This window comes from Giraffa tippelskirchi, chromosome 13 (assembly GCF_054371585.1).
Source record: "Giraffa tippelskirchi isolate mGirTip1 chromosome 13, T2T-mGirTip1v1.2.pri, whole genome shotgun sequence".
Classification (NCBI taxonomy): domain Eukaryota; kingdom Metazoa; phylum Chordata; class Mammalia; order Artiodactyla; family Giraffidae; genus Giraffa; species Giraffa tippelskirchi.
Window position 1 is genome coordinate 123,203,641 of NC_137287.1, and position 26,628 is coordinate 123,230,268.

A 26,628-nucleotide genomic window follows, 5' to 3' on the forward strand; every position below is an offset into this window, starting at 1 on the left:
TCCAGCTGTGGACTCACAGGCGCTTTGTCTGCCTGTTAATCAGCCCGTCAATAGATCCTTCAATCTTAAAAGCTGTTTCTCTTCTCTTCATTTATTTTCAAACAATTGAGCAGCGGCACATTAGGAATGATATCAGAATACTAATTAATTCCAGTTCAGTAAATGTCCAGATAAGCTTTTCATATTCATATTCCGGAAATAACTTAAAATGTAATTGCATAATAATAAAATTTACCTCTTTTTCTGTTAACCATAATGAAGGAAAAAACATGTTGATGCTATTTTTACATATACTCTAGAGATTTCAATAGAAGTCTGTTAATAACACTAAGTCAATAAAATATAGCTCTCAAAGAGAACAAAATCATCTCCTCATGTTAATTCGCTTAGTCACTCAGTCCTGTCTGACTCTTTGTGACCCCGCGGACTGTAGCCCTCCAGGCTTCCCTGTCCTTGGGATCTCCCAGGCAACAATACTGGAATGGACTGCTGTTTCCTCCTCCAGGGGATCTTCCCAAGCCAGAGATGGAAAACTCATCTCCTGAGGCTCCTGAATTGCAGGCAGAGTCTTTGCCACTGAGTCACCAGGGAATGTTGTCAGAATTGATATCTTGTATAAAATGTCTATAAATTTAAATGGATAGGATGTCTGTTTTGTTACAAAATAAGATTATGAAATCCAACCATCAAATTTTATAGGACTTGTTTCAAGATGAATAATGTAATCCAAAATGTGTTAAGAAAACGCTTTTTTTTTGGCCAAAGACAAAATTTTATTTGAAAATTCAACATTTTATTTACCCATTCTAAAAATAACTGGGGAACTTTGGGGAGAAAAAAATCACTGATATTATATCTTTCTATTTAAATCAGCTTGCAATCAATGAACTATCATTAAGAGAGTGTGGAGGATTAAAAATGACTAAATCAAAAGCAATATGTATATCAAGATTTGGAGACAGTTTTGAGATTGCTACTTCATTTTGTGGCTTTGCAACTGATGATGGTCAGGTAATATTGCCAGGGCTTAGCAAGCATTCCTAAAGAAGCTTATATACTGATGTGCTTCAGATACAAAATTACTAAGAATTTTTGGCCCTTTTCTCTTGTAAAATACATGTTTGATCATTTAATTCCTGTTGAGGATCTGAACAGTACTACATACACTTTTCTTCATGGTATTCTGATGTTGTCTTATATTATTGGCAGGCAATTTTAATAATACAAAAATAGAAAACACATAGAAAAAAACGGCACCCATAAATCTGTCACCAGATATTATTATATTTCATATAGTCTATTTGTCCATGCCAAATTAGTGTACATAACTTTATTGTACATATGCATATATTTGATATGATTATATACCTTGCTGCCATTCCTGATGGCTCAGTGGTAAAGAATCCACCTGTCAATTCAGAAGACATGGGTTCAGTTCCTGAGTCTGGAAGATCCTTTGGATAAGGCAATAGCAACCCATTCCAGTATTCTTGCCTGGAAAATCCCATGGACAGGGGAGGCTGGCGGGCTACTGTCCATGGGGTTGCAAAAGAGTTGCGAAAGAGTCAGACACAACTTAGGAACTAAACAACCACATCCGTAAGTGTTAGATTGTGTCATACTTTAAAAATAATCAGTTTCATTGAGATATGATTTACGACATAAAACTTATTTTTAATACTAATTATTCTATTCCTTTGAAGTATTTCATAATGGTTTATTATCTTCTAATATGCTACTAAATATAATCTGCCAAGTTTTGACTTTTGCATCTGTATTTGTGAGTGAGTTGGATCTGTACTTATTTTATCTTTGTTGGTGTTATGTAAGTATTATATTAAGTATGACTGGAAAATCTATTTTAAAAATTCTGGAATGGCATGTATGATGGGGATCAATAATTTGGGGAATGATAAATTAAACAAAACTCATGAAGGCCCAGGATTATTGTGTGTGTGTGTGTACGTACAAATCATGTGTGTGTGTAAAAACTCAATGAGTAGTTCTTGAAAGAAAACATTATTTTTTAAATTTACAAAATCGAGTTTTAATAAAGCTGTGTGAATTTTGGTGGTTTGTATTATCTTATTAGTGATTAAAACCACTATGTTCAAATTTATTAATAGCACAGAACTGTGTATTGTATTTTTCAATAACATTTATAAGCCCTCACATGTTCAATTTTACTTCTAATTTAAATTCCTTTGATTTCTCCATCCCTCTTTTTCGACCAGAAAGAGAAATTCTTTAATGTTTGATTTGCAATTATTTCTTGAATCAATATCTCATGTATTTCTTTTTCTGGGCTTCTCTGTGGCTCAGCAGTAAGGATCCACCTGCAATACAGGAGATGCGGGTTCAGTTCCTGGATCAGGAAGATCCCCTGGAGAAGGAAATGGCAACCCACTCCAGTATTCTTGCCTGGAAAATCCCATGGACAGAGGAGCCTGGCAGGCTACAGTCCATGGGGTCACAAAGAGTTGGATACGACAGTGACTAAAACAACAGCATTTCTTTACCTAATGCACTAACTGGTCATTATTTCAACTCCTTTTTCATGTTTTCTTTGGATAGATCATTCTTTTAAAATTCTTTTTTTAAAATTTATTTATTTTAATTGGAGGCTAATAACTTTACAATACTGTGGTGGTTTTTGCTGTACATTGACATGAATCAGCCACAGGTGTACACATGTCCTCCATCGTGAGCCCTCTCCCTCCTCCCTCCCCACCCCACCCCTCTGGACTGTCCGAGTGCACCAGCTTTGAGTGCCCTAATTCATGCATTGAACTTGGACTGGTCCTCTGTTTCACATATGGTAATACACATGTTTCAGTGCTATTCTCTCAAATCATCTCACCCTCGCCTTCTCCCTCAGAGTCCAAAAGTCTGTTCTTTACATCCGTGTCTCTTTTGCTGTCTTGCACATGATATGCTTCTGAATAACCTGTTCATCAAGTTTGCAAAATGTGTTTTGTCAGCTTTATTTTAAAGATCAGTCCAACAAGTATTGTATACCTTTCATCTATATTTCACCAATTGTTAGCCCTCCATATCATTTTTGTTTTATGAACCATTTGTGAGGAATTTTCAGGCACCATGATCCTTGTAGACATGTCATCAGTTTGTATTTACTAAGTGAAAGGACATTTCGTACACAAATCTAATGACATTTATGAAATTCAGAAAATTTTTACCATTGTTTGAACTCCATTATCTAACATCTGCTCCATATTCAAATATTTATGATAATGTCCCAAAGCACAAAGCTGTGTACTATAATTTTCTATAACTTTCTAAATGCAGTATTTTGCAGTTTCCTTTAATTGATAAAAATTTCTCAGCCTTTGTTTCTCTTGGAATTGATAATGTTAAGGAATGTAGATCAGTTGTTCCATAGAATTCCTTTTTTTTCTGATTCTTATGATGGGATCCAGACAGTGCATTGTTAACAGGGTGCTGTGTATGTGTTCTTCTCAGTGTGTTATAGCAGGAGGTGTTGTGACTGTCTCAATGGATTCTTCTCATATACATGCTGTGTATGTGTTCTTCTCAATGTGTTACAACAGGAGGTGTTGCTGTTGTTGAGTCGCTGAGTTGTGTCTGACTCTTTGCAACCCCATGGATTACAGCACGCCAGGCTCCTCTGTCCTCCACTGTCTCCCAGAGTTTGCTCGAATTCATGTCCATTGAGTCGGTGATGCCATCCAACCATCTCATCCTCTGTCACCTTCTCCTCCTACCCTCAAATTTCCTGGCATCAGGGTCTTTTCCAGTGAGTTGGCTCTGTATCAGCTGGCCAGAGCATTGAAGTTTCAGCTTCAGAACAGTCCTTCCAATGAATATTCAGGGCTGATTTACGTTAGGATTGACTGGTTTGATCTCCTTGTGGTCCAAGGGACTCTCAAGAGTGTTCAACAGAAGGTACATAATGTTAGTCTCTTTGATTAGATTACGTTTGTTCAGTTATAGAGAGTGTCTGACAGATTTCTGCACTATGAAATTACCTCCCCCTTCATTCATTCATAATTACTAAGTAATTTAGAGGGAGATGCTTTAAGTTGTCCACAGCAAGAATTTAACTTCCTCTGCTGATTTTTTTCCTAAATCAGTTGCTGTTAAAGTCCTTGTAAAATAGTGCATACAACCTTTATTAGTAGGATGAATGTTTTACTGAAAAACAAAGAGAAAAAAATTTAAAAAACACTTCTTTCTCCTTCATGAGTGTGTGTGTATATATATTTAAATATATATATACATATATATGCACATATATATCTATTGTATAGATGTGTAGATTCATTTTTATTCAGTATGTTAAAATCAACTGCTGTCATTATTTCTTGCAGTGCTCAAAAATTTTCAGAATTATTATCAAACTGTTTATGTCCTTTTCACATGTTTTCATTAATTTTTTTTGACTGAATAGTTGATTTACAATGTTGTGTTAGTTTCAGTTGTACAGAAAGTGATTCAGTTATACATATTATTTTCAAGTTATTTTCCATTATAGAATATTACAAAATACCAGATATAGTTCCTTGTGCTATGCAGCAGGTCCTTGTTTATCTAGCTCATTTGTTGTTTTAAATGTTTTTTTTACATCTTGGTACAGAAATTTGTTTAAAAAAAAATCACTGTATATCCTTATATTTTGTCTGTCATAGCCATGGAATCAACCATTTTTGTGTGTACTTATATACACTAAACATGATGTAGGCACAAATTGTTTTTACCTATATGTGTATGTGAAATTATCAGTTCATATTAGTGCTTCTAATTTCAATTCAGAGCCTCAAGAGACTTCCATGAATCAGGAAGTGAGAAGAGGAGAAAACAAAATGAGATCTTCCTTTTTTGGGAGAGAAATGTATCATTTATAGGAGCTTCTGCCTACATTTCAGGGGCAGAATTGTTGTATGTGGACACCTCAAAAAAAGCTTAAGAAATTTTGTTTTTTGTAGAATGAATGTAATGTCCACTTAAACAAAACTGGAGTTCTGTTAGTTGTTTTTTTTTCAAACTGAAATGCTTTTTAAAGAAAGTTTATTTATTTATTTTAATTGGAGGACAATCACTTCACAACACCATGGAGGCCCCGCCACACATCGACACGGATCAGCCACAGGTGCACACGTGTCCCCCATCCTGAACCCCCCACCCCACCCTCCCCACCCCATCCCTCTGAGTTGTCCCAGAGCACCGGCTTTGAGTGCCCTGCTCCGCGCATCCAGCTTGCACTGGTCATCTGTTTTACATATGGTAGTATACATGTTTCAGTGCTATTCTCTCGTATCAGCCCACCCTTGCCTTCTCTCTTTTGCTGCCTTACATATTGGGTCTTTGTTACTGTCTTTCTAAATTCCATATATATGTGTTAATATACTGTATTGGTGTTTCTCTTTTTGACTTACTTCATCTATATAATAGGCTCCAGTTTCATCCACCTCATTAGAACTGATTCGAATGTATTCTTTTTTATAGCTGAGTAATATTCCATTGTGTATATGTACCACAGCTTCCTTATCCATTCATCTGCCGGTGGACATCTAGGTTGCTTCCATGTCCTGGCTATTGTAAACAGCGCTGCAGTGACCATTGGGGTACACGTGTCTCTTTCAGTTCTGGTTTCCTTGGTGTGTATGCCCAGCAATGGGATTGCTGGGTCATAAGGCAGTTCTATTTCCAGTTTTTTGAGGAATCTCCACACTGTTCTCCCTAGTGGCTGTACCAGTTTGCATTCCCACCAACAGTGTAAGAGGGTTCCCTTTACTCCACACCCTCCCTCTCCAGCATTTATTGCTTATAGACTTTTTCACAGCAGCCATTCTAACCAGTGTGAGATACTTCATTGTGGTTTTGATTTGAATTTCTCTAATAATGAGTGATATTGAGTATCTTTTCATGTGTTCCTTAGCCATCTGTATGTCTTTTTTGGAGAAATGTCTGTTTAGTTCTTTGGCCCACTTTCTGATTGGGTTGTTCATTTTTCTGGTATTGAGCTGCATGAGCTGCTTGTATATTTTGGAGATTAATTCTTTGTCACTTGTTTTGCTTGCTATTATTTTCTCCATTCTGAAGGCTGTCTTTTCACCTTGCTTATAGTTTCCTTTGTTGTGCAAAAGCTTTTATTTTTAATTAGGTCCCATTTGTTTGTTTTTATTTCCATTACTCTGGGAGGTGGGTCATAGAAGATCTTGCTGTGATTTATGTCAGACAGTGTTCTGCCTATGTTTTCCTCTAAGAGTTTTATAGTTTTTTGTCTTACATTTAGATCTTTAATCCATTTTGAATTTATTTTTATGTATGGTGTTAGAACTAGTGTTCTAGTGTCATTTTTTTTTACATGTGGTTGACTGGTTTTCCCAGCACCACTTATTAAAGAGATTGTCTTTTCTCCATTGTATATTCTTGCCTTCTTTGTCAAAGATAAGGTGTCCATAGATGCGTGGATTTATCTCTGGGCTTTCTATTTTGTTGCATTGATCTGTATTTCTGTCTTTGTGCCGGTACCCTGCTGTCTTGATGACTGTAGCTTTGTGGTATAGTCTGAATTCAGGAACGTTGATTTCCTCAGTTCCATTCTTCTTTCTCAAGATTGCTTTGGCTAGTCAAGGTTTTTTGTGTTTCCATACAAACTGTGAAATTATTTGTTCTAGTCCTGTGAAAAATACTATTGGTAGCTTGATAGGGATTGTGTTGAATCTATAGATTGCTTTGGGTAGTATACTCATTTTCACTACATTAGGTTCTTCCAATCCACGAACATGATATATTTCTCCATTTGTTTGTGTTCTCTTTGATTTCTTTCATCAGTGGTCTTTTGTTTCTTTACGTAAGTTTAAGAAAGGATAGAAATGAACATCAGGTTGACAGCCAGCAATGGTTGCCCCAATGTGACGTATCAACTAGAAGGAACACATGCAGGTTGTTACACTCAATTCTGGAATGACTGTGGTACTTAACTCTTCATACTTGAAGAGAACATGATCCTTCTTTATTTCCAATTGACAATACTCTAACACTCATTTTTTAAAATGTAAATAAATATAAATACAGCAAAAATTTTAGAAACTCTCACTGAATATTATAGTGTTTATAAAGTAGCTAAAAAGACATTTATTATAGCATACTCCTTTGCCTTTACAAAAGATGAGTTCTAAATCTAATGCATATAGCAAGTCCAGAAAGATGCTTTGGATTGTGTCAGTGTGACTTCTGACTCCTAGGTTATCCTAGCTCTTTTGTTTTTGTTGTTCAGTTGCTAATTCATGTAATTCTGTGTGACCCCATGAACTTCAGCATACTAGGCTCCCCTGTCCTTCACTAGCACCCCGAATTTGCCCAGACTCGTGTCCATTGAGTCAGTGATTCAATCTAACCATCTCATCCTCTACCACACCCTTCTCTTTTTGCCTTCAGTCTTTCCCATCATCAAGGTATTTTCCAATGAGTTGGATCTTGGCATCAGGTGGTCAAAGTATTCGAGCTTCAGCTTCAGTTCTTCCAATTAATATTTAGTGTTGATTTCCTTTAGGATGACTGGTTTGATCTTCTTTTCACTCGTGTCCAATTCTCATTTCACATCGGGCTCTGTCTGCTGGCTGTGTTCCATCTTTCCCCAGCTTTTCCAAGCCTTAGTTCATCAGCCTCTGAAGCAATAAAGCATTAAGACACTTATGTTTTGTAAGAATGGCTAAATCCCCAAAAGGCTATATGGACGATCTTAATCTGACCCATATAAAACTGGAAGTGAAATAGATCATGATATTCCTATAAATAGAGGGAAGTATTTTATGCATTCCCTCATGAAATGTCTTACAGTATGGCTTCTGAGAGTGTCCACTGAGTCTTTGACTTATGAGTTGGAGAATAAGATTAAAAAAACAATGGGATAATGAGGTTACATACCAGAGGGCCGCATTCAGTCTGTGTGTGTTGACTCACAAACTGATCCTTGGTGGACTCCATTTATCAGTTAGAGAAAAGTCACAAAAGGTTTCTGAGTCTGGAGAGAGACGGAGCCAAGAGGAATCGTTGTATTATCTGAAGTGACCCGTCCACTGCGTTCAGTCTCAGGGCACCATTTGCCCGATTCCCTCCCTCAATGCATGTGTATTGTAAGGAAGGGAATAGCGTGAAGTGAAGTGAAATGGATGGAAAAGCATCACTCTGCTTTCTTTTCACCAGAAAAATAATTCCCTGTTGAGATTATTTTTGTTTTAAGAAAATTTTGAAGACATATGTCTCCTCTCTGATGTTCAGTCACAATTACTGAATATGTAGCATTTTGGAGCCTGGGATGCTAACCCACAGACTAGTAGCTCTCTTTGATATTTTGGACTTAGCCATCATTTGACTGCCTTATGGTCATGGTCATGTAAAAATTAATACCCCAGACTCAAACACTGAGGTTTGCCTAGACAATTGCGATATATTTAACTAGCTTAGAGGTAAGTTCACCTCATTAAAGACAGAAAATTTAGATTCACTACACCTTAAAACATTTAAAAAAATTGTGACCTTAGACTAATCTTGAGATTTTCTTGCCCGAAGACTCATTGTAAAATAATATTTCCTGGGCTTTCCTGGTGGCTCAGTGGTATAGTGTCTGCCTGCCAGTGCAGGAGACGCAGGTTCAGGCCCTGATGCAGGAGCATCCCAGTGCCACAGAGCTGTTGAGCTCAAGTGCCTCAGCAGGGAAACCAGCAGGGTGAGGAGCCCAGGAACCTCAACGAGAGGGTCGCCCCCACTCACCACAGCCAGAGAAGAGCCCATGCAGCACAAAGACCAGCACAGTCAGAAATAATAAATAAATTATAAAAAACAGTGTTTCTAAACGCTTACAGTCTATGTAGTTTTCATATTCTTTGCCACAAATGGGAGTGACGACGTTCTAGAAGAGTGTTTGCCAAAGTATGTTCTGTGGAACACTCATTACAGCAGATGCTCTATGGAACTGACGGATTCTGGAGACAGATGCATTTGGGAAATACTGCAGATCATGTTCCTCAATTGGATATTCTTATTTGCAGAGTTCTAGAGAAAACTTTGTGTTTGAATTAATCTAGCATTTGGCCCTAGAGCTCAAGGACCACAGAATGTTACATGCTTTAGAAGCAGTAGTTTGCACAACAGCATTTGCAAAACACATGTTGAGAGTTTAGATGAAGCACTGAAATTAATCCCATTATAATGTTTTTAAGGCTTGTCTTTCCTACCTTGGCTCAAAGAGAGAGCAAGTACATTGCTATAGCTACTTAGCTATTTAAAACATTTAGACATTTAAAAAATATGAGCCATTACATTAACATTTGAGCCATTGAAAAGCTTCAATAGAATTATTTTAATCATAATTTGTAAGAGCACCCTAAATGTTGGAAATAAATGTTCCATATCCCATCCTGCCTTTTCAAATGATGACAACAAAACCTTAAATACCCAGCAAGACCCACAAATAGGGAGAGTGAAGGCTGGTAAAGAGGAAGGCAAATGTCATCCTCAGCCTCGGCTGTGGGGAAGCTTCTCCTTTGTGTGCTTTTGGACCAGTGACACACAGACGTCTCAAGGGGACTCTCCGGATTTTGAGACTGTTGTAGAGTGACAGACGTCTGGGGAAGCTGGGGTGCCAGATCCTACATTAAATACATCTCAGCACCAAGTCTCCCTTATGCCAGTTACACCCCCCTGGTTCTTTCTCATGGCCCCTCCTACCATTCCTGTACAATTTCTTTCTCCACCGCGACGGTTTTCTCACTGCTGGGGACTCTTCTCAAATACAGCCTCCATCTTCAATCCTGCCTCTCCCTTTCACCTGAAGCCATGGCTAAGATACACAGATGCTCCCTAGAGTTAATTGTGCCAATTCCAGACTCCACAACTTCATTTTTATGTTGTGACACTAATTAGCTCTCTCTCTCTTGCCCTGCAACGAATCAACCAAATTGCTCATTATTTTCCCACACAGACCACCTCGATCTGCTGTGTTCACCTCTTGCATATATGCTGCCACTTCTTGACCGACCCCCCGGTGTTGGCAACTGCTGTTCTTTCTCTGATATTCTCAGAGATATTGTCTGATTTCTCAGATATTCTACTTACCATTGTCATATGCTTGGCCCACTTCGGCAGCTACTGAGCAGCGGAACCCTATCCAGTAGTCATCCCCGTGCTTTTGATCACAGTGGTCCAGTTTTCTTTGGAGGCAACTTCTCTCTCTTTTTTTCTTAAATCCTTTTTTCATTGTGTTTTGGGAGTGCAGTCAGTCCCCAGTTCAAGAAGTGGTCATGGGATGAAACTTGACTAGAGCTACCATGATTGGCATGATTTAACACGTGATGCTTCTGAGCCAAAGAGAAATAGTCTTCAGACTTTTTATGGAATTATAGGGAGAGGTACTGTCTCACCTGTCTTCACTCCCCAAAAGGGCTTTGCTAAATAACCCCACAGAATATAATGGGCTTCCCAAGCAGTGCAGTGGTAAAGAATTCACCTGCCAGGGCAGGAGACGCAGGAGACTCATTCGATTTCTGGGTTGAGAAGATCCCCTGAAGGAGGTAATGAAAACCCACTCCAGTATTCTTGCCTGGAAAATCCCAGGGACAGAGGAGCCTGCTGGGTTACTGTCCATGGGGTAGCAAAGAGTCAGACACGGCTGAGCAACTGAGCACTCACACACTCACAGAATATCAGGCTATAGCTGCTGGTGAGCAGCTTAGGACTGAATTAAGATATCTGTCCCTGGTAGCTCAGCTGGTAAAGAATCCACCTACAGTGCAGGTGGATTGATCAGTCAATCCACCTGGTTTGATTCCTGGGTCAGGAAGATCTGCTAGAGAAGGGATAGTTTACCCACTCCAGTATTTATGGGCTTCCCTGGTGGCTCAGCTGGTAAAGAATCTGCCTGCAATGTGGGAGACCTGGGTTGGGACGATCTCCTTAAGAATGGAACAGCTACCCACTCCAGTATTTTGGTCAGGAGAATTCCATGGACTGTGTAGTCCATGGGGTCGCAAAGAGTCAGACACGACTGAGCGACTTTCACTTGCACTAACTAAAACCCTCACAGAGAAAAAGCGGAGTCGAGGGATGGAGAAACATTTGGGATCTTGTGTCCAAATGCGAACTGTGCCCAGAAGTACCCCGTGTGAAAAGCAGAGTCGAGAGATGGAGGAACATTTGGGACCTTGTGTCCAAACGCAAACTGTGCCCAGAAGTACCCCGTGTGCTTTTCAGCAATTTGAATTGTGTTCAGTTAGGTTTCTGCCATCTGCAGGTGAGGGGCACAAATTAATCCAAGGGCTTGTTTGTAGCAGGCTCTATGCTAGTTATTTTCACATCAGCAACTCACCCAAATGCTGTATTTTTAGACTTGACAACAATCTCAAACCCTAGCCTGTAGCTGGAGACTGAATGTTTTGAAGTGTTTCTCTACCATTTTTCTCCCTGTGCCTAGTTTTTCTAGTCTTTTCATTGATACATCCTTCTATCTTGATTTTAAAATTTATTTCCCAAAATTTTGTTTAACCTTCATATTTATTAGTAACACAAAAAGACACAGAAGTGGGAAGGATAAAAAGTGTGCAATGCACAGCCTCCTGCACGGAGATGTTTTTGCTTTCTGTACTGGTGTGCATTTTGCTGTACACACACATGCCCGCGCACACCAGAACCTGGTAACACTGTTAGCCTTGAGATGTCATAAGCCGAAGTCTAACCAGATCAAAGCATATCGGGGACATCACAGATAGAAAAACTGCCGTGCAAACAATTTTGGTCATTTTTAGCCCAGTGGAGGGAGCTGGTTTGACATTAGAGACACAGCTAATGCCAGCAGAATACAGCACATGAACTCAGATTTCTTCTCCTTCATGCCTTATGCAAACCAAGGAAACTGGTTTTATTTTCAATTTGGTAACAAAGGGGAACAAGGTGCTAATCTTTCAAATGAAGGTGGAAATATTTTTCCTACAGACTGACTTTGAAACACTGTTTCTAAGTGGACTGTCCTCAGGGAAGCAGCCCGGGATATAATTTTCCTGGCACATAAAACATTGCAGTGTGTCTTCGTCAGGTATATTTTATGCTTTGTCACCTCTCTCTCCTGCCCTCTGTGTCTCTCTCAGCCTCTCTCAGCAGTTTCAGTGAAAAGAATTTCTTGGAGTGAAACTTAATCTCGATAGGTGACTCAGCCCTTTCTCTAACTGTTAAACGCACACAGCTTAACAGACACCAAATGCTTATGGGCTTTCAGCAGTCCCACGTCCTCCAGGCGAAGAAACTGCTGTGTGTTATAAAGGAGAGGGAAAAATAACAGAAACAAGGGTAATAATAAAGAAAACACCGTCCTTTTTTCCTGCCTCAAAGAGATTCTTTTAAAAAAGCATATTAGGATGAACACCAGCTAACCTAATGAAACAGAGGTAGAAGAGAGGGGAAAGGGAAAATACCTGCCTTCTTTGAAGTCATCTATCTTTTTTACTATGGAAAAATGATTCATCTGGGTTGCTTTTTATTTTCAGTGAGATGGGGAGGGAAAAGGAACTTTGATGTGATACATGTTAAATGAGATTCTGTTCATTTTTGAAACTTCTGGGTGGTTTTCTCTTCCCTCCTAGAGAAAAAAACTTGATCTGGGATAAAAGACCCAAATTGCTTTTCTTTCAGACTCACTTTTAATTTATGTCAACTTTCATTGGAAGTGAGCTATCAGAAATAATGAAATTTGCATTTCCTCTCATCATCCCCATATCTAAGTGTATAATGATTATTATATTATGTTGTCCTGCAAATCTCTGTTCCAAGAAGTGATTACTGGATTACTGTCATCTTATAAATGTAATTCCAAATGTGGCACCTTATTTTTAGAGAAGGAAAATCACTTCTCTGTGAAACTATAATACGGGTAGAGATGTGGATGGTGAAATAATATTAAATGCATTATGGATAGGCTGGACTGTAATAAATCCAAGGAAGCTTCTTATTCTGAAAAACAGTGGGAAGCCCAGCATAGATCAAAGCCTGGGTAATAGCAAACCCATTAATAGAGAAACCCACAGGGACCAGGGCGTAATGTAAGCTGATGCCACTCAAAGACCCAGTCCCCGTTTCTCTGCTGCCTCCGGTTGGAAGAAGTAAAAATGAGCTTTTCCTCTTCATTACCAGATCTGACATCTGGGCTAGACTCAAGACTCCTTCCAGTTTTACCAAATGTGGCATGCTCAGTTTATCCCCATTTTTAATTCCCTGAGGATTCAGAACTGTCATCTGGGAAGAAGGAGTTGACCTCATTTTGAGTTGGGTATTAGATGTGGTGCCTCTTGTCAATGACTGTCTCCACCTGACGTGACCCAGGGCAGATAATCGTGCTTCTAGTCTCTTTTCATGTGACGAGTTTAGAGGTCTTGCTTTCTAAAACTGTAAACCTTTGGGGGCACACAGCCTGACCAGATAAGCCCAGATCATTGAAAGGAATTGTCCAAAATAGCTACTTAGGAATTGACCTGCTGCAAAATTTTTCTTTTTTTTTTTTAAATACACCATGTTGACTGTAGGAAAGGATACAAAACACTTCCTAAGGCGTGTGGCTTAGTGATCACCATTAAAAGACACAGAATCCCCCTTTCATCAACCTCCAGAGATAAATCTTAATACACTTTACTTGTGCGACGGTAACTACAGTTTACCTGGCAAATGACAATATTAATAATAGTATTACTAATGACAGCAAGTATGTTTGGAATATTTACCATGATCTAGGTGTCAAGTTGCTCAATATCTTCTTCCATGTTTTTCTAACAACCCTGCTAGATAGTCTTTCCTATTCTCCCCTTATTTAGGGAAAATGATGCCTGAAGAAGTAACCCAGGATGTCACAGTTGGCAAGTGGCAGACGAGATTCAAACCCACATTGTCCGAGGATAAGTCCTTTTGGCTAATTCTTACGTCAATCTGGGTAGCATCACCGACTCGATGGACGTGAGTTTGGGCGAGCTCCCGGAGCTGGTGATGGACAGGGAAGCCTGGCGTGCTGCAGTCCATGGGGTCGCAAAGAGTCAGACATGTCCGAGCTACTGAACTGAACTATGTCAATCTGCTTTAACACATAGAAGGCACTAAAATATCTGTTGAGTGAATACATTGTGAGATATCTAATAATGGAAAGTGCTTAAAAAACAGAAGCCTTTTTTTTTTTTTAACGAGGAACGCTAGGGCTGGAGAGTTATCTCACTGGGAAGCTGTGGCGAGTGTGGGTGCAGCCTCTCTCTCATCTCTCGTCAGCTCCCGCGCTATGGCAGCATCAGAAGCGGGGGCTGAAGCCCTGCAGTGTGTCATTATACAAATAGTACCGCACTGGCTTTGTTCTTTCTTTTCTCCCCCTTTGTCATCGTCGTTCAGCTGCTCAGTTGTGTCCAGCTCTCTGTGACCCCACGGACGGCAGCGCGCCAGGCTTCCCTGTCCTTTACTCTCTCCCGGGGTTTGCTCAAACTCATGCCCATTGAGTCAATGATGCCATCCAACCATCTCAAGCTCTGTCGTCCCTTTTTCCTCTTGCCCCTGTATTAAATAGTCAAATGTGCATCAAAAAACAAGGTTTTAGTTTTTTAATCATTTTGCAATATTTAATAGCAAAAATCTAATAGACGCATGAATGCCTACTGGGTGCTGAGCACTTCTGAGGTCTAGGAAGATGGGATCAATGGTTAATGATAAAGATAGAAGAATCCCTGAGCTCCAGGAATTTACATTCTAATGCAGGAATGGAACCACTTTTACAGACTCACCAGTGTGATGGGCATATGTGTGAAAAAACAGACAAAACTCATTTTAAAGCTCTAGGTGAAAAAAAAAATCTATTAAAAAATGTTTCTTCTCATTTCAAAATAAAGGCAATTAAAGATATAAATCGCTTTCCTGGTGGCACTAGTGGTAAATAACCTGCCTGCTAATGCACGAGACATAAGAGACTTGGGTTTGATCCCTGGATCGGGGAAATCCCCTGGAGGAGGGCGTGACAGCCCACTCCAGTGTTCTTCACTGGAGAATCTCATGGGCAGAGGAGCCTGGAGGATGACAGAGTATGGGGGTCGCTAAGAGGTGGACATGACTCAGCGACTAAACAACAACAACAAGAAAGGAGATGCATTTTTCTCCTTAACGCGTCCCCAGGCCTTGGTATTTTGGCCTTTCCTCCCCTTAAAATGACGCCCTGAATCTTTTCCTGGGTTGCTTCTTCTCAGCCTTGCCATCCCTTCCGAAAGCTGTCCCTCCCCACCAGTCTTGCCTTAGGTGATTTCTCCCTGACGCCAGTGCCCGCACCCACAACCACGGCTTCTCTTTCACACTAATCTGTGCATTTTTGTTCAAAACACTTATGGCTGTCTGAAGTTATTGTTTGGTCATTGATTTATTCGACGTGCTTGTCTTATTAATCGCTAGGATTTCAGTGCATCGTACTCAATCATAATGATACATGGCAGGATGGATTTAAAATTTGAGAAGATGATGCCTATTAACTTTTATGAAGTTAATGTTTTTGCACCCAATTATTTCAGAAGACCATTTGTTGTTTTTTGGTATGAAAACCTCATTTCTCTGTACATGGACAGGGCCATCTGTTAATTTGCAGTTGGAACTGTGTCCACAGATGGGTGTTAAATTATAGACATGACCAAGAAGACATGGCAGAACCTGTTACCATCCTTTGCCAATGGCCTTTTTAGCCTTCATTTCAGAGACTGGACGAGTCATTCAGCTTAGAAGCCTCCACATAAATCAAATTAATTGTCTACAGTGGCTGTTTGAAAGCAGTTTTGTTATGCCAGGGAGGAGGTTTTGTTTCAGAACGTGAATTATCTTTGAGTTTTGAGGAAACCTGAATGTTCCCTGTGTGATCAGATGCAGGTATCTTGAAACCAAGTGCTGGAGATTATAAAAGAGATTTCTGGAAGAGAAATTGATGTGTTCAATATATGCACCATGGCTGTGTTCTGGCTGCATACCTGCAGTTTCAGAAAATTCATTTGACTCTCTTTTTCACAGAATGGTTCCTCAAGCACATTGCAGATTTTGGTCAAATTGTTTTTCACGGCCAGTCAGACGGGTGATAGGAATCAGATTAAGCAGTTTGTCCAATTTTTGGCATCTTGCATGTTGGAAATAAAAATCATGCCAGGCTGCACTTAGAATAGAAATTGCCATCTGTGACACATGTCCACCAATTATTTTTCTTAATTTGGAGTTTGTCTTCATTTTTAATAAATGGAAAGGCATCACAAAACTTTCCAACCTAACGGGGAGTTTAAAATACTTCGGCTTTATCAAAAATGCACACTGCTTACTGGAAGTTTTGGTTGGTGGGTAATATCATGGACGTCTGTTGCTTTTTCCTGCTCATATTTTATTTCCTATTCTAGAGCATCCCTTCCATGTTTTCTTGCAGGCCCACCAGTTCCTAGTCCCACCCTATGAGCTTCAGGTATGTCTGAGTCTAGTAGTCAGTCCTCAATCTCAAAGGGCGGGTCTATCACCCAGGCTGGCCAGTCAGCGTGTTCTAATCCAGACCTACACCCTTAGATTCAGGGATGGACAAGTAACTCAATCTGGTCCAGTGAGTCTAGATTTCACAGTGCTTGCAGAAACTACTAAGAGAAAGGCATGCTCATTTTATTAGACTCAGAGCTGTGAAGGTATCAGTCTGGAGCATCAGTGGCCATCAGATAGAGGCCCTGACTTGAAAGCAAATGTAACAGAATATAAAGGGGGATTGAAAGGTGTAGAGAGAGGGAGCCAGAGTAAGAAAGTCTGAGACTCACATCTTTTGTTTTTCTTTTTTAGTGGCACAACCACTTTGGAAAACAGTGTGGCAATTTCTTTTCTTTTCTCTTTTTTAAAATATTTATTTATTTATTTGGCTCTGATGGGTCTTTGCTGTGGCATGCGGGATCCTTAGTTGCAGCATATGGAATCTAGTTCCCTGACCAGGGATTGATCCAGGCTCCCTGCACTGGGAGTGTGCGGTCTTAGCCACTGGACCCCCAAGGAAGTCACCTGAGATAAACTTCTCATAAAAGTGTTTGAATTATCTAACCACGTTGAATGTGAGGTCCACCTTCCTATACTTTTTCAATTATTTCATTTTATTTTTTGCTTAATCTAGTTTGATTTATATTCCTGTCATTTGAACCCCCCAGATTGCTAACTGGTAGATTTGGACTTGCTAAACTCAAAGATAGCTATGTAATTCTTTAGAAATTTGGCATAGGTTCTTCCTAGAATTCATAAGTTCCTGAGACCCAAATTTTAGTATAATTACAAACTCTGTAAGATCAGTTAATGAATATAGCTTATTAGAGTGAAGCATGTCCATACTTTCTAAAGAAGATTCTAGGAGCCACATTTGCCAAGAGCTTTGTGACAGTTCTTGTTCAAAGTTGAGGTGAAACCAATATTAGGGAAGCTCAAACCAAAAAGGAGGTTGTATTTTCACATGCGTTTCCAATTTATTTCTAGCCGAACTCTGAAGGCGAGAAGAGACTGATCGCCATATAATCTATTCAATTTCAATTTCAAAAGATGCTGCTGCTGATCAAAGGATACCCGTGAGTAGCACATTTCCATAAAATGAATTTTGACAACTTTCTCCTAAATGTGTGTCTTACTTTAGCTTTTGATTTGAAAGGAAAAATGGAGGTTGGCCGGAAAGATAAATGAAAGTGATACTGACAGTTCGGGGCTGCAAATAGTCTGTATCTTAGAACTTCTGTATTTTTCTACGGCAGGCCTTCACCTAGTGTTTTTAATCTGGCATGTTCACCACTTCTCATGGTTTCTTTAGAAGAGCTTTTATATGTCCTCCGAAAGATGGATGTCTCAAAGAAACGCCCTCTCTGCCCCATCCCCAATTTAATCTCACAGAGGTCAAGGCAGCGGATCTTATTGTCTGGGGATCCTTTATATTTCTACAGAAATACATAAAATACTCTTACATGTGGTTACCTAGAATTCCACATGACTGTATGCTTCAGATAAGAGTCCTGAAAGTAACTGGGCTGCACAATTCATGGCGTCAGTATTTTTATACTGGCACCAAGGTTTGCTTCCTTTTATTAAGATAACACTTCAAATAGTAGCATATTAGTTTCTTATTTTTTAAAAAAAATGATCTCAGTTATCTCCTTGACATCACCTGAAAGAATTTCTTGGTTACCTGGCTTATTATTTGTTACTTTCTGAAGTTCACAACAGATTTGTCTTGATTATGTGAAAAGTCTGACTAATTTGAGATCCAGCTTATAAAGACACTACAAGACACTGCAAAGCGGGACAGGACTAGGATCATAAATTAAAAAATAAAATAAATAAATTGGCTCTGAATCAAATATAATTTTAATTTTTGAATAGTTTACTTCTAGGTTGGTATCGAATGAGTTGTGAATTATTTATGGTAAATTTGCTCAATAAATATTAAGTGTTAGTTGCACATCATAGAATCTGTCCTGTAGTACTTCAAATTAACTTATTAACTTTAAATTTCCCAGTTTTTGACATCCCTCTAAAATTCAGAACCTCTGTTCTCTGAGGCTAAGTTCAGCTAAACATATAGAACTGATTAAAGTGATTGATTGCAAACCTTAACTCCTCCAAGGGAGTAAGAATCCTAATAGAAAAGTAGTGAACCCAAATGAATATACAGTCTTTATTTATTTGATTATTGGATGTTTTAGTCATTTACAGCTGGTCTTGCTCCAGAAGGAATTTAAGACAGCGATTCCAGTAGAAAGGATGAACGCCGTCTAGAATACATTGCTCTCCCGACTCTGCCCTTCATGCATCCACCCCCCTTGTATAAGCTGTCTGTCCTGTGTGTTAGGAGACAGCAGCTTGCCGACAGCTGTGCATTAGCAGTTTCCCTGGGTCAGGAGTCTGGGCACAGCCTTGCTGCTGGTCTGTCCCTCGGCACCTCAGAGGACAGGAATCCAGACGTGGGTTGGGACTGTGGATTTCTCACGGCGGGACTAGGGGAGCGTTGGCATGTATTTTAGTCTGTGCTGGGACGCGGTGGCTCCGTGCGGGCTCTCTGTGCTGGGACGCAGTGGCTCCGTGCGGGCTCTCTCTGGTTGTGCAGCGCAAGCTCAGTACTTACGGCTTGAGGACTCTAGAGCGCGGGATTAGGAGTTGTGGTGCCAGGACTTGGTTGATCCACGGCATGTGGAATCTTCCTGGACCGGAGGTCGAACCTGTGTCCCCTGCCTTGGCAGGCAGATTATCATCCACTGCCCCACCGGGGAAGTCCTTGCCAGGTCTTTGAGAATTCATCTCCAAGCTGACTCCTGTGGCTCTTGACAGGTCCCAAGTTCTCTTTTGTCTGTTAGGTGGAGTCATTCATTCCAGCCGTGTGAGCCTTTTTGTAGGCCTGCTCACAACATGGGAACTTGCTTTTGCCAGAGTGAGGGCTGAGAGAGAGATGAACATCATCATCTTTCAGGAAGAAGCTGGTTTGGGCAGTGGCATCCCCTGACTTATTCGATGCTGTATGTTAGAAGTGAATCAGCGGGGCCAGTCCACATCGGAGATAAGAGAATTCCACAAGGGTGCGAAGAGCAGGAGACGGGAGAACCCTGGGCACCATTTTAGAGGCCGCCAGTCTCACAAACCCAGGAGACCTGGGTTCGATCCCTGGGTCAGACAGATCCCCTGGAGAAGGAAATGGCAACCCACTCCAGTATCCTTGTCTGGAAAATCCCATGGACAGAGAAGCCTGGTGGGCTGTAGTACATGGGGTCGCAAAGAGTCAGCCACAACTGAGTGATTAACACACACACACAGCCTCACAAACTAGTGAGAGATGAGCCTTGAAATCAGACGGGCCTGGGTTTAGTTCTACTCTTGTGCAATTAGCTATGTGATTTGATCAAGTTTCCTAGGATTTCTCAGCCATAGTTTCTTCATGTATTAAACATGGAGACAGAAATTCTCCCTCCTAAGCTTGTAATGGTAATTTTGTGCAGTAATATTAATAACATCACATTAGATGCCCCTTGTACGGTGCCTAGTACGTATTAGTGAAAGTGAAAGTCGCTCAGTTGTGTCCGACTCTTTGCGGCCCCATGGACTGTACGGTCCATGGAGTTCTCTAGGCCAGAACACTGGAGTGCATAGCTGTTCCCTTCTCCAGGAGATCTTCCCAACCCAGGGATCGAACCCAGGTCTCCTGCATTGCAGGCGGATTCTTTAGCAGCTGAGCCACAAGGGAAGCCCAGTACACAGTAAGGACTCAGTAAAATACATTTTTGTTCTGCTTCTCTCTTTTCCTTAAAGTCACCGAGTGTCTACCGCCCTTTTAGCCTTGCAAGCTCTTCTGCGTCCCATCGGTGAGAGCACAGATGCTTCGGTGATCCTGTCCAAGTTTGAATCCAGGTTTTCCTACCTCCCTGCTGTGTGAACAAGGGCAAATTGATGTCTTTAAGATGCTGTTTTCCCAATTATTAAATGGAAAAAGTAAGGATTAGATAAAACAAAATGTGTAAAGGGTTTAGCATATACCTGGCAGATGATAATTAATCAATATGGGGCAGCTCATATTTACATCAAAATTATTATTCAATTAAAACTATCTTTTAAAATAGTTTTTAAAATAATGTGGATGGAAAATATTGTTCAAGAAATAATGTGGGCAGAAAATGTTGCTCAAGATCACACACCCCTATAGATCCTTGTAGGCTGGCTGGAGAGAGAGCGTGTAATGAAAAGCTATCCACTCTTCTTGGTAATCCATAATTTATTTTGAATTTTATGTCTGTGTAGGATTAAAAAACCAAAACCCGCCTCTGTCGTGGGAACAGTGTTCCATTCCTATTCTCTGAGACAAAGAATGTGAAATAGTGATTTGGGAAAAAATTGTAAATTATGTTTCTTGTTTTATTGTTTTCCTCTCCACATTCTGATCTCTCAGCCTTTTGCCCCATCCCATCTTAAAGCTACCGACAGAAACGTGGTTGTCTTAGGAAACACACTGGTAAGCTGCATGCATCGCTGAAAACCATCTTCCTGCTTGTGGTACCCTGTCAGGCTCGTCCAAGATCAGGATGAGACCTGGTGGTGCTCTGAAAATGGGCTCAGTTAAGCTGCCCTGTTTCAACCCACCTCCTGTAATGATCACCTGGAAGCCAGGGTGCGGTCTGGAAGGTTAGGGATGGTGCTTCCTAGCCTTGTCTGTCCCCATTCAGGCTTGGCCATCAGGATGGGGCGCCTTTTGATTGTCCAGGTTTACTGTCCCCTTACACCCAGCAGGGGCTGAGCTATTGAAAATGGAGCTCAGGAGGAAAGAGAGGGACAAAGGGGATTTCTGTCAGCTGCACTAGGGAATCACCTTAAATGCAGAAACATGTGGGTTAGTGTAGAGACTCTGAAGATAGTCTGTAAGCGACTTGCACGGTTCTTGCTCATCACACGGCTCTGGGCACTGTGGGTGCAGGCAGGCTTGCGGGTTATCACTGTGCCTGAGTAACTTGTTTCTTCAAGTCTTTCTGTGGTTGTGGAGCTTCTGAATTGAATCAAGAAAGGTCATTACTGATTCCATCCCACTCACCCTTTCCTGTGTGGGGCAGCTGGCTTTGAACTCTCGGCAACGACATAAAATAAAAATGGAGGCAGGAGAGCAGAGGTGGTTTGCGCACAGCCTCAGGAGTCAGACTGTGGGTTTAGAGCTGGCTCCCCAGCCCCTGGGGGTGGGTCTGGGGTAAGTTTCCCTGTTGTTGTCTTATCTGTGATATGTGCATGCTAGCCACAGAGCTGTGGGATTCATGTTTCAGCCAAGCAGAGAAAATGATGCTCTTCATATGATTCTGTAGTTCTTCATTATTCCGTATAAAGGTCCAAGCAATGTTACTGTCTGTTGCTGTATGGAACTTGAGCCACAGTTTCCATTTTGTGCCTCGATAAGCACTTCAGAAGAATTTCTCCTTAGATACCATGAGCCTTTGGCAGAATTGAGTTTTAATAATCGTCACAGATTTTTGGCACCTGCAGCTGTTTCCGGAACATTCTGACATTAGTACATTGGGACTTGTTTCTGTCCTAGTGCTTTTCGTGCATCGCTCTGATCCCGATTTTTATAAGCTTCTACTTTCCCCTCTTCTGCCTCTGCCAAAGCGTTTCATTACTCCTTTCATTACAGTGCTTTCTGTTCCCCCCTGCTGAAAGTGACAGATTCTGTTCCTCTGCTACACTTATATTACAGCCGTTTGCAAATAACTAAAGAAATTTACAGTACTTAAACTCTGATTACAACTTCACAAATACGTGCCTTTGTTCAGTGTGTTATTTTCATCATTTAATCCAATAGATTAGACATTACTATTGCTTAATATTGACAATGTTTGCTTAGCTATACCTATCTTTGTTAGCGTTTCCATTAATTCTTCATGCACCTGAGGTCTTCCTTCTGGGAGATAGTTTAGACCATACTTTGCTGTTTTAAAGTATACTCTTGAACATTTCCGTTAGAAGCCTGTTGATGGTAAAAGTCCCTTGTTTTTGTTTACATAAAAATGATTTTATTTCAACTTCTGTTCTTGAAATATAATTTCAGTGGTATAAGCTATCCAGTGGAGGATTAGTTTCTTTTAGTTTTTCCGAAGGTTCCTGTTGCTGTAGAGGAGCTGTCAGGATAATCCCTCCGTGATCGGGTGTGTCTCCCACTCTGACTGCAGCAAAGATCCCCCCGTCTGTGTTGCTTTCTCAGGGTCACTACATTGTCTCTGTGTGAGATTTCCTTCCATTTATTTTTCTCTCATATCTTTCATTGGTTCTGGAATATAGTCAATATTTTTTCAAAATATTTTTACATAACTTTCTTCTATCTTTTTGGGACTCTAATTTTTTAAAATTAATTAATTTATTTTAGTTGGAGAATAATTACTTCACAATATTTTAGTGCTTTTTGCTATACACTGATGTGAATCGGCCACAGGTATACATGTATGGAATTCTAATTAAGTTTACGTTAGATTCTCATTCTCCTCTCCACATCTCTTAACCTCTATTTCATAATGTTCATCTGTGGCCTGCATTTTGAGTAATTATTTCAGATTTTCCTGTTCAATAATCCCTTTTTCTCATATGCCTAATTCACCCTTTATTTACAATTTTAATCTTTTTTTCTTCCAATTTTTAAAAACATGATTTTCTTCCTTTCTTTCCAGTATCTACTTAGCTATGTTTTATTCTCTTACTAAATGCCCCTTGTCTTTCTTTTATTCCATATCTTTAATTTTTTGCTTTTTACAAAATTATCGGTATGGTGCATTTCATAACCCCATTGTGTGAGATTATTGGAGCCTGAACTTGCTGCCTGCTGCCTCTAGTGATGCTCTTGTGGTCTGTTTCTTGTCATATTTTGTCGTCTTTGATTGTGAACTCACGCATATTTGATCTTAAACTGGGGGAAACTTTGGACTTAAAGTGAGGGTGTATTTTTCCATAGGGGATTTACATTTTTTCTTAAGGAAAAAAACAGGACTTTCTACTCAGGTGAAACTTTAAAAACAAACAAAACCCTTTCAGGGTCCCCAGCTTAATGATCAGGTTTTGTGTGGTCTTATCACGTCCCTCTCGGCCAGATGCCCTGCGCTCCCGGCTCCCCCACAGCGCCCTCTGCTCGTCTGTGTCCTTGGTTTCAGCTTACGGTGTTTGCTCTGTGAGTCTGTATAACCACACTGCTGAGCCGAACCTCTGCGATCTTGCCGGTCACAACTCTAGCGTCTCGTTTTGTTCGGCTTTTCTCTCTCTGCGTTTGATATCAATACCTGAAAATGGAAGAAGAGTCAAGGAGAAAAATGGAAGTTGATTTATATGAAAGTGAATATGGTTAACAGTTTAAACATTTGCTACTCAACCATCATTTGTACATCAAGGCTTTTAGTAAATGTTGGCTGAGTATCTCCTTGGTTGGAGGCAGTAGCCTGGGCGCAGGATACGTGGTGGCAAAGAAAACAGATGTGGCCTGTTGTACAGAAAGATGAATCACAAGCCGTAAGTGAAAATAATGCTCCTTCAGGAAATGAGGAAGCTTTAATTTGCAATTTCATTTTGTAAAGAATCCTTGCTATGCCTATAAGTAATAATCTCCACCATTAGTGCAGAATGTTATCGAACAGAGACAAGGTCCTATAATATTATTTTGAAAGGAGACCATTAGTAATGGCATAGGATTAGAACACCTGGCCCACGCCTACCACTGCCCAGTGCTGAGATCTTTGGTCTTTCTTAACCTCTCATTCTCTTTTCATATATAAACAACGAAGATAAACATATCTGTTTTACAAAGTTGTTGCAAGAAATAGAATTAAACAAATAATGTGATATAATGTAATAGCAAGCAAAGGTATATGATATCCCTTTATTTTGTCCCCAGAGTTGTTCACATGTGTGAGAATTTTCATGGAAGTGTTTGCATCTAGGGCTTCCCTGGTGGCCCAGCTGTGAAGAATCTGTCCGCAATGAAGGCAGCCACAGGAGGTGCAGTTTTAACCCCTGGTTGGGAAGATCCCCTGGAGGAGGGTGTAGTAACCCACTCCAGGATTCTTGCTTGGCGAATCCCTTGGACAGGAGCCTTGTGGGCTACAGTCCATTGGGTCGCAAAGAGTCGGACACGACTAAAGCGATTTAGCACGCATGCATATTTGGGTCTAACCCCCATCCACCATCTCTGGCGAACCCTGGCAAGAGTATCTTATGCTTTCATTGTAACAGTCAGGGTGATTCAGCAATCTTATCTCCTAATCAGAACCATCTGATCCACTTGAATTTTAAACTTGAATAAAGAAAGGAGTGTGTGTCCATGTTCAGTCTCTTCAGTCATGTTCAACTCTTTGAGAGTAACCTGTGGACTGTAGCCCACGAGGCTCCTCTGTCCATGGGATTTCCCAAACAAGAATACTGGAGTGGGTGCCATTTCCTCCTCCAGAGGATCTTCCTGACTCAGGGATCTAACCCTCATCTCTTGCATTACAGGCGGATTCTTTACCGCTGACAAAGTTTAGATAATCTAAGATGAAGAAATAATCATTAGTATCTGATTTTCACTATCTCCCTTTCCTTCTGCAAACAAAACAGTAGCAAGAACAACAAGATAAAAGAATTAATTCCAGGAAAGAAACAACAAGGAATAATATGTTACTTAAGCAAGACAGGAAAGCTGGATAGAAGAAAATGTGTAAATCAGATCCAGATTTTTGCTTTTTCTTTTTCAATTCCCAACACCTGGCTTAGTGTCTGGCATCTTATAGGCACACAAAATTTATTTATTGAGTAGAGTTAGAAGTGAAGCCAATGGAAAGCGTTCCCAGTGAACATCTTTTATTTTATTTTTAAATTATTTTTTGCTTTTTAAGGAGTCAGTTTAACATGCAGTTTTGTTGATAGCCTGCCTGGGCTTTGGGCGGGGATACATCTCAGATGAAACATTGCTTTGTGAGTTAGTACAAGTGATTTCATCTCTCTGAGCCTTTGTTTCTCTCTCAGGAGTTACGGCAGTGGTACCTACTCACATTCTTGTGAAGTTAAAGAAAGATAATTCTTATATCAAGCAATAGTATTCCCGTCTTTCTTCTGTATTTATCACCAGCATCACCACCATCTTCACCACTGTTACTAATACCACATTTTCTATAGTAATTAATAATAGCTGTTTTATCTTTCTATATAAATAGTCAGGTATTTCATTATGATAGTGTTTGTGAGTGAGAATCTTTTTTTTTTGGGGGGGGTGAGTATTCAAATTTTTGTGAACAAAGGAAAAGACACCTAGGATGGACTTTCCCTAAGAGCGAAGAATAGAGACGTGTCGGTCCTGCCCCCTGGAGCCATGAGAAGGACGGAGGACCAGAGATTCTTACCGCGGCTGAAGCACCAAGTCATTATGCTTGAGGAAAGACATGACATGCTTTTAGCCAATTATCAAATTTTGTTTCACGGAATAGGGAACCAAAGAGCTAAGATTAAGAGATAGATGTGTTTCCCCCAGGTCAAGGTAGGAAGGGAGACGAGAGAGTTGAAGCTGTGGAAGAGAAGAAAATCTTTGAGGAAAAAGACACATTTTTATGAGGAATTCAATAATATATTTTTGCCTTGTTGTATATATTGTAATTCTTTTCCCTGCCTCCTCATAGAATCTTTAGTAAAATACTCCTTTCTGGCACCTTATAGGTTCTTATACACCTTGATCCCTTTAATTTCCCAGTCTTGACTATAATATTTCAATAAAGAATATGAGAATCTGGCGAAGTTTTAAAATTAAGGCAATTTAAAATAATATTAAGAATGAGGCTTTAATGAGCTTCCAAGGGGAGGGCATGGAAAGAGGAGGTGGAACCCTGGAGAATTCAGGGAATCCTCATGCTCAAAGGGAATTAAACTCTGCTGCCAGAATCTTGACAGTGTTCGAGCGGAGCCTCCACACTCGCAGCCTAACATCTCAGTGTTAAAAGGTTGCGTTCACCTCCTCTCGCTCCTCTGTCCTCCCGAGCCCCAGACGAAAATGTATTTCAAGACATTATCAGACATTATTTCTTACATGTGTTTCTGCACTGTATTTAAAAACCATCATTATCCTCATACTATAGATGA

At 40.2% G+C, this 26,628-nt stretch overlaps 1 long non-coding RNA gene across 3 annotated transcripts in view; it reads left to right on the forward strand.

Annotated features, from left to right (window-relative positions):
• LOC145532423 (uncharacterized) overlaps nucleotides 1–26,628 on the forward strand; it is a 600,217-nt gene that overhangs the window by 120,857 nt on the left and 452,732 nt on the right. For all 3 annotated transcript variants that reach the window (XR_014073225.1, XR_014073224.1, XR_014073226.1), the window contains one exon: nucleotides 17,512–17,600. This is a non-coding gene — a long non-coding RNA (uncharacterized LOC145532423). The remainder of the gene's footprint in view (nucleotides 1–17,511; nucleotides 17,601–26,628) is intronic.